We start from the raw sequence: 16,907 nt of genomic DNA, 5'->3' as shown, positions 1-16,907 counted from the left end.
AAGTAGTTTTGATGATATGACTATCAATTAATCTACTTATTATTTTGCTGGTGCTCTAAAATTGGTCTGTATTCTAAGTGCCACGGTTATGTATCTCCTTTCTCATTCTAAGGGCTCCTCTCTGCCACCTATGACTATGGTGGCTTTCTTGGCACAAATTGTGCATACAGCGTGCCATAGCTTTCCTCCTGGGCCTGGAGACTCCAGTGTGTTCTCTGTTACAAGGAGTCTACGCTCCTGCTCTTCGGCCCCTCGGTTTCGTGGCAGACTGCCGCACTCTCTACTCTCTTTGTGGTGGACGTTTGAGATGCATAAGTGAATTTAAGATTCATAAGTCAATCTACTTACTACTTTTAGTTCCCAATCCGAAGCTGCTTCATTCGCTCCCTAAAGCGATGTGTGTTGGGTCCTTTCACTGCGTTTAAATGCTTTGTCTTTGGGTGCTTGGTTGGGCTGGGGAGCATCACCTCTAAAGTCTCTAAGCTTGTCATTGGAAAGTAGAATCAGTTACAACAGGTTTTTTTGGGAGGATTTTCTTTTTAAGTTTATTTTTTAATTTTACATATCAATCCCAGTTCTCCTTCCCTCCCCTCATCCGGCTCCCCCCATATTCCCCTCCCCCACTCCCCCATCTGCTCCTCAGAGAAGTTATGGCCTCCCATGAGGAGTCAATGAAGTCTGCCCCATCACCATATTGAAGCCTGACCAAATCCTGCACGCGCTCCATCCTCCCACCCCCGTGTCTAAGTGGAGCAAAGTATCTTAGGAAATGGGCTTCAAAAAATCAGTTCATGTACTAGATAGATCCTGAACCCACTGCCAGTGGCCTCATAAACTGTCCCATCCACCAGCTGTCACCTGCATTTAGCAGGGTCTAGTTTGGTCCTGTGCAGTTTCCTCAGCTGGCAGTCCACAGTCAGTGAGCTCCCACTAGCTTGGGTCAGCTGTTTTCTGGGGGTTTCCCCATCATGGTCTTGACCCCTTTGCTCATATTATTGCTCTTCCCTTTTTGTCTGGACTCTGGGAGCTTGGCTGAATGGTTAGTTGTGAATCTCTGCCCCTGCTTCATCAGCTACTGGAAGAAGATTTGACAATTACAGTGGTCCTCAATCTGATTACAGGGGAAGGCCAGCTCAGTCCCCCTCTCCACTAGTGCTTAGGGTTTTATCTGGGATCATCCTTGTATATTCTTGGGAATTCCCCTAGTGTCCAGTTTCTCTCTAATCCCACAATGGTCCCTTTTATCAATCAAGATTTTTCTTTTCTTGCTCTCCCTCTCTGTCCTTCCCCCAACTTAACCTTCCCTGATCCCTCATGCTCTCCTCTCCACTTCCCTTCCCTCCTCTCTTCTTCCCTACCACCCTTCACCCTCCCTCCCACACTCCTGATTTCCTCAAGAGGTGTTGTCTACTTTCCCTCCCTAGGCAGATGCAAATTATGTTTCTCTTAGGGTCCTCTTTGTTACCTAGCTTTTCTGGGTTGTGGACTGTAGTCTGAGTATCCTTTGCTTTATGTCTGAGTACGTTCCATATTTGTCTTTCTGGGTCTGGGAGGAATTTCTTTCTCTTGAGTTAACTGCCATGGCATTTGTTTTGTTGATCTCCGAGTATTCCATCTGTTTTTCGAAGTTTGGGTGCAGTGTGGCACAGATTTTTCTCCTTGCACTTCGACTTTGCAGTCTCATTGCACTTTGACTTTGCAGCTCTTGGTATTTTCCTGAGTTGATGGACTGCTGCCGCTCCTCTGCTCGCAGGGGCCAGACAACAGTCTGTTTGCTAATCTACTCAGACGGAAGGCTGAACACATTTATTTCCTAACACAATGTGAGGGCTGCAACCTCCTCCCACACCACAGGGACTTGACCATGTTTCAGCTTTTCTCCTGTTTTCTTATTTCATCTCCTTTTCGTAGGGGAGCTGAGTATTTCGGTGATCAATATTTAAGTAGAATAAGACTTTTAAACATTGTTTTAGATTTACTCGATTTATTTTATATGTGAGTGTTTGATCTGCGTGTATATATGTGTAGTACTTGCATGCCTGGTGCCTTAGGGGTCAGATGAGGGCATCAGCTTCCCTACAGCTGAGATTATGAACGTCTGTGAACCACATGTAAATTGAACCCTGGCCCTCTGCAAGAGCGTCAAGCGCTCTTTAACCACTGAACCATCTCTCCAGCCCCTAGAGTAAAATTTGTAACATTTTTTTTTCTTTTTGCTTGCACTGGTCTCTTGCATGGTTTTATTCCCAGGATGCATGCAATGGTTTTTAATCCATCCCTGTTTGCACATTGCCTGTTGGGGCCGGATTCTTTCTGAATCCAGTTCATGTTCCCTAGGTACAACTCTTATTTGTATTCTTTGTTGTTTATGCCAGCAAAAGTATTTGTTACAATTACTTTTATTTTTTAAAGTCTTCTGTGTTTCATTTTGTTGTGTTTTTATATTTCACTAACAAATCCTCCACTTAAAATGTACACAATATCATTTTAAAAAATTTAAATGTCTCTTAGCAACAGGAGACCTCTGAGATCTGCCCCGAGGAGGACAGCAGACAGCATGGACCCCACCAACCTTTCCCCAAGATTCCGATTAAGTGTTTTGACTCCCCCTCAAGTAAAATTTGGATGACTTTTGTCGAATGATATTTTTGAGATTTTACTTTTCAGTCATTGATTTTGGGTAAAGAGTCAACATTTGAGATTTTGGCACTGTGCTTGTGTCTCTGGAGACCACGGCCCGGGCCTCTGTATAATCTGCCTTCCTCACTGCTCAGTCACTCTTTCAGATTTCAAAGAAAAGAATCTCTGTCCTTTTGAGACATATCTGAGCAAATACCAAAGGATTGGGTTTCAATTCTCTAATCCTCTTTGGAATTAAGACATTTGGAATTTGGATTTGTGGGCACAACTGGTATAGCAAGGCAATCTCCTCCTTCCTCCCTCTTTGCCTCCCTCTCTCCCCCCACAAGTCCCCACACCACTGTACACTGTTTCTTTCTCTTTTTGGAAACCATTGTTTCTCTCTCTCTGCCCCTGAAGCTCCTGAAGCCCCACCCCTGAGCTCTGCTCCACAAAATCCCAGAGCTTGCTCCAGATAGATAGCAGGACTAGAGCTAGTCTAGCTGCAGTGATGGCTTCTTGCTCCACACAGTCAAGGGAGGCTCCAGAGCGTTCTCAAGCATCCCTGCATGGGATCCTATTAAGCGATCTGTGAGTACAAGTCATAGCCAGCCGGCATAACCTGAGCTCCTATTCCTTGATCAGTCACTCACTCCTTGTTCATTTAGAGACAAGTGGCAGAAGGACCCTCCTGCCCTTGGTCATGTGGTACTTGCTATCACATTTCGCTGGTCCCTTTATTGGGATCTCACCATGATTTCAGCTCTCCTTCCCTTGTCTTCAAGGGAGTCACCATCTACTGAGGGAGTAGGTTGACAACACCACCACTGTGGAAACATGAATGTGAAGATGGAGTATTACTGATGCCCCCCCAGAGACTCGGCATTGGCCCTACTGTGGGTAGCCATGTTTAGTGGAACACTCCTTGTCCTGTACCCCCAACTCATCACCAGACACCTCAAGTGTCTGCTGCTGGTTCTCTCACCCACAAGTCTCTCAAACTCAGGGATGTAGGAATGATCCTGAACTCTTCCTCAGCCACATCATCCAATCAAGACCTGCCATTGCCTCCTTTTTGTTTTCAGAGTCTGTCTTCTTGATGTGGGGTCTGATGGATGTCCTTGTGTTCACCGTAGCTTTACCACTGCATGGTCCTTTCCCTTGGAATCCAAGTTTAATGCTTGGGGTGAGATTTAAATTCTATTTTAAAATAAACATCATGTTTCCATTAAACAAATTGCCACTAAAGTTCACTGTCATTCATACAGCAACAAGTGAGTCTTTATCAGTGGACATCATGGCCTTTGTTTTTAGTTCAACTGTAAAACAAGCACAGTCATAATACATCAGGGTTGTAAATATTTAAGTTAATAAATACATAGGCTGAGATATGACAGGCCGTTTAGAATAGTTATTTAGAAAAATTAGATGTGTAGTTACTTTCAGTGCTGCTGGGACCAAATTTACCTGACAAGAGCACCACGAGGAGGAGGGTTTATCCAGCCCACAGCCTGAGGAGACACAAGCCATCCTACCTGCTGGGGAAGCAAAGCAGTCACAATTCTGTGGTAAGGACATCGTGCTATGGAGGTACAGGAAACCGTGGCTCTGTGTGACAGCTACCTGTTTACTAAAATGGCAGTTTCCAGAAAGAAGTTGCCAGGCCAGCTATGGGGTCATAACTGTACCTTCTAGAAGTAGCCTTCTCGTATGGGAGTGTTTGCCTGTGCTTGTTCATGGTGCTGTGTAACTTGCTGACACGGATAAGGGGAGACACACACAAGCTTGCACTGGCTTCCATCTTATTCCACAGGATCAGGGTATAAAGGACCAAGAACTAGAGGAGCTAATATCCCCACTAAGGAAAATCCAGTTTGAGAGGCCTTTGCCTCAGAGGACCAAGCATGAAGAATTATGTCAGAGAACTAAAGGTGACATTGAAAACTTTATTTTGAGCTTAAGTAAATTATTCATTCAAAGGGCTAAATCCAGAGCCTGAGAAGCACTGTTTCCTCATGGGTCTGTGAGAGGCAATCACTGGGAAGCTCTCAGCTTTCTATTTCAGCTGAAAAGCAAAGGTGAGCGTGCCTGAAGCCTGCGTGGTACTTGGATGTTACGAAGATTAAAAGTCAGTAGACTTCTACATGAAGATCGTTGCAGACGAGATTACAATCTGTGACCAATCCCAGGCTACTCTCTTCGTCTTGGGTGAATTTTGCCGTGTATTAGGATAATTGCAAAGGGACCAAATGACAGACGTTTTCTCCCCTGTTTTTAGCATAAGGTGTTAAATTAAATGGGCATAAGAAGCATTCTTCATGAACTATGTCTTTTAGGCTCATGTTGGCTATTAGAAGAGGTACAAAGATGACCATATACAATCGAAGTTTCCAACAGAAAACTACAGCTCTCATACCCTCTAGCCAAGTGCAAGCTCATTCTCTCAACAAGGGAGCCCTGTGGAGAAACTGTCCCTGGATTCATACAAAGAATTGACAAAGAACTATTCTAAAACGATTTCCAGAAAAATGGCCCAAAAACAGCTTCTCATCTTTCTTATCAGACACTTGGGTGTGATCTGTTCTATTGTCTCCCTGTTTGTTGTCCCTTGAGTGGCTCAATCCATTCATGTTCGACCTTTCTGTATCAGGTGTGTCTAAAAACCTTGTGATGAACAACAATATGAATGTGTTCAAGAAACATGAACACTTTATCTAAAGTTATGAGAGAGAATTTCCCCAAGGCACAATGAACTTGACATGACACATTGTAAACATTACGGTTTGAAGCTTCTGTTGTATTGTGTACAGAAATCTGCAGATTTTGCAAGATGTGGCATCGCAACGGGGAATCAAAGTGTCAGAGCCCAGCGGCATTTCCTTCCTTTTGTACACACGGTAGGCACATGTCAGAATTAGGTTTGACAGTTTGAGCTTTGAATTCCAAAGGGAGAAGCCAAAGGACTTGCAAGGAGCTAGTGAAGTGGAAGGAGAAAGGGTTGAGGAGAGGCGGGAAGAGGCAGAGTCTGTGTGGGATGAACTGGACTAGTTCCAGGGGGCCTGGGGCCAAGGAAGTCTGGCTGAGACCATTTCCTGTATCAGGCTCCTATTGATTGAGAAAGGAGATGTGGAGTGGGCTACTGGAGTGATATTTGAGGAATTTACCTGTTTTAAGAACAATCAGGGTTACCTAGTCAAGAATGTATGTTCTGGGACTTTGATTTAGGGAGGGGGCCACACCAAGGAGAGAGTGAAAGTCAGACACTCCATGCCACCGTGTCATTTAGCTCTTACTTGACATGCAAACAGATCTTGATGAAACATACATGCAGGTGTGTATTAGTGTGTATGTTCGTGTACATATATACACATGAACAGATTTATGTGTGCATGGAGAAGAAAGAGAGGAAGATTACCCAGTGGCTCTTGAGACAAGCATTTTCTAGATTTAAACGTTTTCAAGATTATACCAAGCTGGGCAGTGGTGGCGCACGCCTTTAATCCCAGCACTCGGGAGGCAGAGACAGGCGGATCTCTGTGAGTTTGAGGCCAGCCTGGTCTACAAGAGCTAGTTCCAGGACAGGAACCAAAAGCTACGGAGAAACCCTGTCTCGAAAAATCAAAAAAAAAAAGACCCAGGCCAGCTGGCCTTGGTGAGTTCCCGATAGAACATCCCCATTGCCTCAGTGTGTGGGTGCACCCCTCGCTGGCCTGGGTCTGAAAAAGCATGGGACAAAACCGGTCTCGCTGAACATAATGGACAATGAGGACTACTGAGAACTGAAGAACAATGGCAATGGGTTCTTGATCCTATTGCACGTAATGGCTTTGTGGGAGCCCAGGTAGTTTGGATGCTCACCTTAATAGACCTGGATGGAGGTGGGTGGTCCTTGGACCTCCCACAGGGCAGAGAAACCTGCTTGCTCTTTGGGCTGAGGAGGAAGGAAGACTTGATTGGGGGAGGGGGAGGGATTGGGAGGTGGTGGCGGGGAAGAGGCAGAAATCTTTAATAATTAAATAAATTAATTAATAAAAAAAAATAAAATAAATAAAAAAAAGAAATACAAAAAAAAAAGAAAAATCAAAAAAAAAAAAGATTATACTACATTAGGCCTCAGACCTTACCAGAAAACGTAAAAAGAATGATGTGGCAAGTTATGATTAAAATTTAGTCCAAATTTCAGGGGGAAAATTGTTTTTAACTTTTAAAATACCTTCCTTGTAATTGGATTGGGTTGTCCAAAAGAGTCAAAGATTTTTTGTTAAGTGAGCAAAACATTTTTTAATCTTTTCTATCATACTCTGCAACACAAAGATTGCCTCGGAGAAGCACTGGAAGGTGTGAGCAAGTGGCAGAGCTTGCGTTTGTGAGTATGTCTGCAGTCCTGGCCTTAACTACAAACACTGAAAAAGTTTTCTGGCAAAGTAGATGAAAATGTAAATGAAAAACACATTTTTAAAATGCAGGAAACTTGGTTAACAAACTTAACATTTGCTCAGCTTCTTTGCAATGAGCAAGCACAGTGAGGTGATAGCCAAATATTTATTTGATGATTGTAATTTTCAAGATCTATTTTTCTCTTTTTAAGCTCTATATATGGTGGGCGTCATGATCTGAGGATTTGCATGAGAGTGCAGGTGCCTGTGGAGGCCAGAGGCAGTGGGTTTCCTTGGAGCTGGAGCTGCAGGCAGTGGTAAATCGCCCATCATGGTGGCTGGGAATGGAACTTGTGTCTTCTGAAAGAGCATTGCATGCTCTTAATCTCTGAGCCAACTCTCCAGCCCAGAATCCATAACCCATCATAATTTTTAGTGAGCACAGTTTCGCAGTCAAAAGGAGGAAATAATTTCAATGCATAAATGAAATAAACAATCTGCCAAGTATGCATATAAACTGTAACATGCTTTGGTTTTGGTTCTGTTTTGGTTTTAAATCTTCTCTTCATAACAATGACCATGACAATAACAGGCAGATAGTTGAAAATTCAGGGATGCATGCATGCTGAACGATGCATGTGCAAAACATGAGATTTGACCTCCTATCTTGCTATTCAGGTCTTCCCTTTCAGTTCAAACAGGCTGATAACTCAGCTGCTGAATTCACTATCTAAGCACTGATTTTTATTTTCCCCTGCATTAATTTTTATTAATTATTTGGGAATTTCATATGATGCACCCCATCAACTTGCCTCCCATTCCTCCTAAGTAACCCTCCCGTCAAAAAAAAAAAAAAAAGGAAAAGAAACAACACCAAGTTCAATTTGTATTGCCCACAAACTCATTGGAGCATGGTCAACTTCCCATTGACCGGCCCCTTAAAGAAAACCAAGTCCTTCCCCATCCTGTCCCCTGCCAGAAGCCACCAACTGTGATGAGCTACACTTCAGCATCTTTATCACAGTTTTGAAGGACTCTCTTCAGTTGCTTCCTGTCTTGTTTCTTTGGGGGAGAGGGGGTTGTCACAGAAGTCTTCAACATCTCTCATTCTCAGTTATGACTCTGCAGTCATTGACAACACTGCAGAAGAAACTTCCCTGCCCATAGCAGCTGGCAGCACAGATCATGGACATCGACCTGGCTCCGAGGCTGCGGGGACCACAGACATCAACATGGCCTCTCTGGTGGCAGCACAGATCACAGAAGTCTCTTAAGGAGACCCAGTCTAGAAAATAAACCATTCACCATCTCCGACATCTTGCTGCTGCCAGAAATAATAATAATAATTGCATTGTCCTGAGACTTTTTATTCATTATCAATATATCCAAGCATAACGTGATTATATTGTCTGTCGCTATTAATAATTTTGACGCAGGCTTGTCTGGATGTGTCTGATAAAAGGAAAACACAAAGAGAGAACTTATACATGGCTTAACTGAACATTGCTTCGCCACGCTCAAGAGCTCACAGCATTTTAATCCATTACTCAAGACTTCATGTGGGCATTTCCTTATGAGAAATGATTTTGTTTGGAGACAGCATCTCAATAAGCAGCCCAAATTGGGCTGCAACTGGTAGTCCTTCTGCCTCATCCTCAGTCACCTGATGATGGAGCTGCAGCGGGCTGCATTCCGCCCGCCGCCCGGCTAGCTTTATACCCGAAATAATTACACAGAAACTGTATTCTTTTAAACACTGCCTGGCCCATTAGCTTTAGCCTCTTGCTGGCTAGCTCTTACATATTGATCTAACTCATTTCTAATATTCTGTGTAGCACCACGAGCTGGCTTACCAGGAAAGATCTTAACCTGCTTCTGTCTGGAGTGGGAGAATCATGGCGACTGCCTGACTCGGCTTCTTTCTCCCAGCATTCTGTTCTGTTTACTCCACCCACCTAAGGGTTGGCCTATTAAATGGGCCTAGTCAGTTTCTTTATTAATTAACCAATGAAAGCAACAGATTAGAAAGAAATCACTCCCACATCAACCTGAGCCCTGGGACCACAGACCAGAGTGATGGCTCTTTGGATATACAAGAACAGTGGTAGATTCAGTAATCAGATATGGAATCTTCAAAAGCCCAAGGAAATGAAAAGCAGCACTTTGGAAAAGGTTTAACTACACCCTCAAGTATGTTGGGCTCTACTGGTCTCTATGTTTCCACTTAGGTAGCAGAGATCTTCTTAATGGTAAATAGCTATGTCCTGTAGTAGGAGCTGAGGGCTGTGTTCCTGCCGCCCCAAGTCCTGGTCGCCTGGCTAGCTTATGCCCCTGAAATAACAACACACAAACTGTATTCTTTTAAACACTGCTTGGCCCATAATATCTAGCCTCTTCTCGGCTAACTCTCGCACCTGGACTAGTCCATTTCTAATAATGTGTGTAGCACCCCAAGGTGCGCTTACAGGGAAGATTCTAGCCTACGTCCATCCTGGGTCGGAGCTTCATCGCATCTGCCCCAGAGGGGAGAGCTATCGAGTCTGAGCTCACTTCCTCTTCCTCCTAGCATTCTGTTCTGTTTACTCCACCCACCTATGTTCTAACCTATGAGGGCCAAGCAGTTTCTTTATTTTTTAACCAATGACCTTCCTCCATCAATGTCCCATTAAGTTAATTAGCTAAGTTAAACACAAAGTCATTTTAACTCACCCACACACTTATAACATGAATGCTGTATGTGTTTGTGTTCAGTCATTTGTCATATGACGTGTACTGTGCACCCAAAAATCAATCAATCACATCACCAAAACCAAACACAAAGTCCTCTAACAGAGACCAACCACCAGAGAACCATTAACAGCCATGACATCTCCGGCAATCAGTGTCTCCCACCGTTATGGGCTTGATTGTTGCCCTCTGGCAGATCCCCAGGACCCAACCCATTGATGAAACTTCAGTTTCTCGGCACGTGAGAAAGTCCAGGCTCCCAGCTGAACAAGAGCAAGAAAGAAGTTTCAGAACCTGATCCTTGACATTTTTGGTCTGTCCCCAAATTAGGTGTCCATTACTTAGGGACTGCATCTGTCATTTGGAATCCTAGTAAGAAACCAGGGCCAGGAGATTAAACCTCTCACCTAAGCAGGTGCAAAGAAACCGGGAAGCTACCATCAAATTAAGAACCCTCTGAAATGCATATGTAAATTATACATAAATTTTTTGGGGAAAAAAACCCTGAAAATATCAAACCTTTACCAGATTGAATATATTCTTTGTTCTTTTTTTTTCTGAAAGGGATCTCATGAGAATGAAAGTGCTCTGGGTTTGCATGGAAACCTGCTCACCACAAGCTGGCCTTTGTCTCTGCTGCCACGCTGCTGTTCCTTAAGTAGAAATGAGGCAGGTAAGAGAACACCATTGAGGGGAGCGCTCAGTGTCTTCCCACGACAACTCGCTCTCCCGCAGCATCTTCTCTCACGGCGGTAGGCAGGTGTGTGAGCACACCTCTCAAGAGTGACTTACTTCTCCTTCCCAGTTGAAATGTAGCCCCTCCCTGAAACAGGCCCAGAACTGGTGCACAGTCGCCGTGTTCTGACCCGTCAAGATTCTGGTTCCAAAATCAGCTGTTGCTCTAAGCGCTCATTGAGAGCACCCCTGTGCACACGCTTGACTTCAACTCTCTGTCTTCCCATATCCCCTTCTGTTTGACTGCACATGCAAAACTCTTCCCTAAAAGGCACAAGGAGCAAATGGCTTCTCTGTCACTATATCCCAGTACCATATACACAATCCAACAATGCTCATAAGTCACTCAATGAATGAATGGATGAATGAATGAATGAATGAATGAATGAATAAATGAGAATGGCCCACACCTCCATCCCATTGGTGCTCTGAAGTCTGTAGACTTGACATTTATATTTCTAACCAACTGCAGATCAAAAATATCTGTCAAAAAGAGAACTGTATCTGAACCAAAACGTTCAGATCTCCTTCTTGCCATTGGTTCTGAGACAATACAATGACTATTTACATAGCAATAGCATTGTCTGAGTACTGTGATGTGACTCTCCTGGTGAAAGAAACTAATAAAAAGAAATTATGCTACCCGAGTCTAGTGTACTGAGCCACGGGGTTTCCTAGGCTTGCTTGCAGGAGCCTGAGTATCTCCAAGGCAGCTGTACTATCAAAATAACTCAAGCCAGCGTGAGAGACCACTCAAGAAGGCTGCCTTCTAGACGTTCCCTACCCAGCTTTCAGTCAGCTCCTTGCCTTCTCTCCAGCAACTCTTGCTTGCCTACGGAACTCTGGGGTTGTGTCCTGTGGATCTCACAACTTTGTGAGCCACCTGACTGAGCCTTGTAAACCTCCCTCCATAAAGGAGTAAATATGCAAGAAGACGTGCTGAGGTTATGTGAAATTGCTACATCGCTTTATAAAGGGAACTGGAGCATCTGTGGTTTCAGCGTTGGAGGAATTCATCCTTCACAGATGCAAGTGCTTGCTCAGTAAACCCCCGAGGCCGTCCTTCCACGGGGCCTGAAGACAAGACAGAAAAGAAATCCCTGAAAGAAATGAAAGGGCTGTTTAGGTATTTTGTATCAATTTATCTGTTTCTGCGGCATTGCTTATAAATCCAAACCATCTATAGAGAAACCCTAAGTAGCCATTTCCCTTGGCACTGTCTTCAGATTGCAAACAGAATTCTGAATAACAGTAAGAACTCTCCTGATTTGCTAGTGTTCAATTGCATTTCCATATTAGAAAATTACATCCTGAATATTTGACATTACATTTTACATTAGTACATTTTATTAACTGAAAAATATTTACCTAAAAACATCTTTTAAATCATTTCAAATGAGTGATTCAAGTGTAAAGACAAATAAACCTTTCTGTCGATACCATCTCTATGACAGTTCCTACTTAAGAGGTAAAAGAAATATTAGTGTGGACGGTGCAGAATTGCTCCAGGCACTTAAATAAATGCTTCCATTCACCAGGCACATTGTTTATCTTCTATCTAAGACCACTCTGTTTAAATAAAGAGTGGTCACAAACTGTTCTCTTTTATCTTGTAAGGCAGAAAAATGGACATTGAAGGCCCTACCTCAGAAATGCATCAGTGCGTAAATGGCTAAAGGTCGCTGCCTTTGTGGCCGTAATGGAGAGGCAGATAGAGAATGGGGTGGGAGGTGACACTCTCCTGGACAGTGGAAATTCTTCACCTAGGCAACCCTGAAGTTCCTAACTGTTCCCTGATGGAGATTTCCAGTTTCCCCGAGAGGGTACGAGCAAATCCATCTGACCGGGTTGATGATGGAAAGTGAATTGCTCACCTCTTTCCGTCTCTGTCTCCCATGGCTTCTGCCTCTATGAACAAGACTTCCTCCAACAGCAAACCTCAACAATGCAAAGATAAAAGCCTGCTGGGATATGATCTGGGAAAACCACCACAATGTAGAAGGGCATGACCGCTAGGGACTGTAATTCTCTGTGGAAAGCATTTGCTATAAACAAAGGCAATCTGGAAAGCTGTGGCCTTCAGCTAAAGTCGGTGCGTGGGGATTGGTTCAGCGGCTCACACAGGCCTCACAGCAATGAGAAATGTTAGCACCAGGAGAAAATGAGCAAGGGGATATGAGAGCTTGCCTCCCTCACAACTGTCCTGGATCCCTAAATCAACTCTAGACCCGCGCCCAAATGCTTTCACTGCTAACTGACTTGTTACCGCTGAGATAAGGTATTTTCAGTAGGCTGGGATTAGCCTGGAGCATTTCTGAAACCCCACCAATTACAGGATAGGCTGAATTGAGGACAGAGCATCTTCTACATTTGATCTTCACAAAACAACAAGTCTCCTTCTGCTTATTCCTGTGGAAGAATGAGGCAGTTAGGTAAAAACGAGTTGACAAAATGAAGCCGGCTACCAAAGGCCACGAGTTGTTAATATGAAATCACTAATGTCTAAACTTGGGAGTTGTGCAAAAAACAGTCGCCAGGAACCAACGCCCAGCGGAAATGGCTTGTTCAAAATAATAATAATCCATTTTATCCAAGAGTCGACAGCAGGGCGGGGAGTCTCTTTAAGGTACAAGGAACCATCTGGCTGGGAAAAGAACATGGCTTACGGCAGCTCAGAAGCCAGCCAGACCTTGTGTGGGACTCTGCATCCTACTTACTGAACAATTACAGGAATCAAAAAGGATGGAGGATTTCTGGGTCTCTTGCCTGTGATTCATTTCAAAATCATCCACACACACACCCCCGTGTGTTCCCAAGCGTGTCCAGCATCACCGTAAGAAAGACAATTCCTAGCAAGAGCCATATCCCTTAACCCCCAATAAAGCCAGTGAAACAAACTGTCTGCAGTTTTCTTCTTTTTCAAGTGAAAATGTTTTCTGTGGGCTCTGGTTTGAATATTAACGTGTGTGTGTGTGTGTATGTGTGTGTGTGTGTGTGTGTGTGTGACAGAGAGAGAGAGAGAGAGAGAGAAAGACCTATAATGGAGTCTCATCAGATCTGTTGAAAGAGTTATCAATCCCATGGATAAATTAAGGACTCTGGGGGCCCATGCGCTCACCCCAGAGAACAGCTCATCACTTCTCATAGCTTCCAGTGGGAACCGACTTATGCTAAATCTCCCTTGGGCTTAGACTTGTGCAAAATAACTTTGAAGATTTCTTAAGAAAGGCAACTTTTGACTTAATTCAATACCTCCGGACACATTATTATCCTGAAAGGGGTCTTTGTTTCTTGTGAATGATCTGAGCTGAGAAGAGCAGGCTTACATCTGCGCTCTCGGGTGTCGCTGGCCCCTGAAAAAGAGTACAACGTGCTGCAGGGCTGTGGAAAGAGCCGCTATGAGGCCTCCAGCTGGAACTCAACAGATAAGTGTGCAGCCCGATGCCCACTTCACCACCTGCTCCCAGGGAGTGAATCCTGAGGCAGATCTCCATACATAACCATTCCCAGGGTGTCAGCTGGTCACCATGAATGGGACAGGTTTTAAAAGCTGAAATGACCCAATCGGCTTTCCGACTAAAGAGCAAGCTTCTACAGAAACACATGCTGGGTGGCACAGCAGCGAGCCCCAGTCCAGGGTTCTTCAAGGCACAGCAGTTGTCTCGTGTCTCTATCCTAGGCAGGCCAGAGTTCTCATAGAGAGCCTCTTTGACCCTCTACCATTCAAAAGACTGTTTGGGCTTCCTCATTTCCCTATACTTCCCAAGAATGGCAGTCCAGACACACTTTATCTAAGCCGGAAGTGGGCCCACTTCTGCAAAGCAAAGATTCTTCAAGTGAGGGGCTACTGGGTCCTTGCCCACTATGACCCAACATGATCTTGAAAAGACCAAGATACCAAAGGGCTTTAAAAGGGAAGAGAGAAAAAGGCCACTCCACCACCTGACTGATATGGCTCCTTGAACGAAGCTCAGATTCCCTCGCTGCAAGGGCAAAGCAGAGTCACCATCCTGCCCGCCCTCACCCCTGTCTGCTCAGTACTGAGGCCCTCACCCCAGCCCTTCTCTCTCCCTCTCTCCACCCTGGTTTTTCAGTGACAGAAAGGTAAATGGATCTCTAGGCTTGGGCTCTCATTCTGCTCTGAGGATTCTAAATGTATGGCTGGGCCTTGAGAAAAAACAGACCCCCACAGAGCACTCGTTATCAAAGGCCAGCCATTGACGTGGGAGAGCAGCACCTCACTCCGCTGCTGACGCTGTGGTGACCCCAGGGCTGCACTCTGAGTGCCCAGCCCTGTCAACTCCCTCAAGAGGAATAAGCTACGAGAGAGCCCCTAAGACAGTGCTATACTGTCCAGTGATCCTTGGCCCTTCTTTAATGTTCCAGAAACTCATTTTGTTTGAAGCTACTGTCAGGTGGATTGGCCTCTCATTTGGAGTGGCTGTTAAGGAACACATACCAAGGAAAACTCAACTCCTGATACATGTTTCTGGCTCAGTACCATATAGTTCAAGGGGCAGGGAAAAAAGAGAGAGAGGAAGGAGAGAAACAAAGATGGGGGAGAGGGTAAAGTAGAGAGAGAATTCCTGAGGAAACTTAAAGATTAAACACTCAAGGTTTCAACCACTGGTATGCTTCAATTCTTAATAAGAACTGTCAATAATGGTAACCCATTAGATGTTGTTTAACATAGTTTAGAGTCACATGGTTTAGAAGCAGATGTGGGAAGCTGGCATCCGCATCTTCGTCTCTACGAAGCATTTTGATTTCAGAATGGAGACCTCAATAGGCATCAGAGCAAGATCAAGGCGCATGAGCTGATGATACCCAGGTCTGTAAGAGCTACAGCACTTGTCCCCAACACTCGTGACGTGGAGAAGGGCACGCCTGTCCCTCTGGAACTCGGCAACAACGATGGGATGGACAGGAAGAGCAGCTGTGCACCCCTGATAGCAAGTGTGGTTTTCCTTCCTCTGGGAACACAGCATCCTCTCTCAATCTCTTCTCCACGTGATCAACAGGTACTCACGCTGCCAAGCACAAAAATACAGACACCCTGCCTCATAGCAGCAGTCCCAAATATCTTTAACATTAAGTGACAGCAAAGTAGCAGTTTCAAGCGTTTTGTTTCCTTTTTACTTAAGCTGCATTCTCTTCATTTGTTATTCACACTAGATGAAAATGTCACACTTAAAATCTCATTAACTGTAGTTCCACCTGTCTGCATTTCTAACACTAATAGAAAGTTCACCTCTGAGGGAACTCAGTGCCTTACAATTATCCAGGTGACACGTGGAATCCAGGATCCACCTTGCTGTGCAGCTGCCAGACACTGCTATTGCTCTAGGGGTGCTGAAGTAGCAAGTGACAGAAACTCACCTGGACCCAGCTTAAGGCAAAGAATATACCGGCTTCAGCAGCTGTGAAGGGAGAAAGATGACCTTGGGCTGACAGGATCCCGAAGGGCAAAGGATTCCTCGTGAGTTTGGTTCCCATTTCACCCCACTCCCTCCCCCCTGACCATGAGGTTTTGCCGAGTTTTGTGACTGTGCAGGACTTCTCCCAGAGCACAGAGTTGCCCACTGCAGGTAAACCACCAAATCCAGAGATAAGAAATCCTCTTTTTAGATTGAATTTTATCTTCACTCTGATTTTAATTAACATAATAACTTGCATACTTACAAAGAACAATGCAATGTCTCGTGCAGATTCATGAATCAGGGCAGTTAATGTATTCAGCACCTCCGACATCAACTCTTCTGGTGGCAACTCTCAAGATCCTCTTTTCTAGAGATTTTTGAGGTACACAGGATTTTGTGGTTAGCCACAGTCACCCCAGAATGTATTTCCTACACCTTCATGTGTATATGTGGGGGCACAAACCTAACAAGGAGAGTAGCAGCTGCCGAAGACTGTGGAGACACAGGATTTGTAGATGGCACCAAGAAATGGACTTTTCTCGGATGCTCTGGGGAAAGGTTTAGATAGGCTGTTTGGGTTGAGTTCTGCCCTGTGTTCTCTGAGTTGGCCACTCTATCCAGGTTGAAACAAAACCGTGGCAAGCCAAACTGACATGGCTACCACGGCAAGAACACAGTGCATCCAATGACAAACAGGTTTCTCTCGGAGATAGTCTCTTTTTATTTTTGCCTAGTTCATTTTGGGTTTGTTTTGTGTCACTTTCTCTACATCTAAACTGATGCCCTCTTCCACTTCCCTCTCTGTTGGTTCTTTCGGGCTTTTCTAAAAAAAAATAAAATAAAATAAAATAAAATAAAATAAAACCTCCAGTTTCCTGACTATTGGACTTTCACATTTTTCCAAAGGTGACGGTGCCAATCGATAGAAACCTGTATGCGTTTGGAACTAGTGGTCCTGGACTCCAGGCCAATCCTAACTCTTAGAAGCCTGTGAGTTCTTGCAGATCACTTCATCTTAGCAAACCCAAAT

Source organism: Chionomys nivalis, chromosome 12, assembly GCF_950005125.1.
Source record: "Chionomys nivalis chromosome 12, mChiNiv1.1, whole genome shotgun sequence".
Classification (NCBI taxonomy): Eukaryota; Metazoa; Chordata; class Mammalia; order Rodentia; family Cricetidae; genus Chionomys; species Chionomys nivalis.
Note: the sequence above shows the minus strand (reverse complement) of the source record.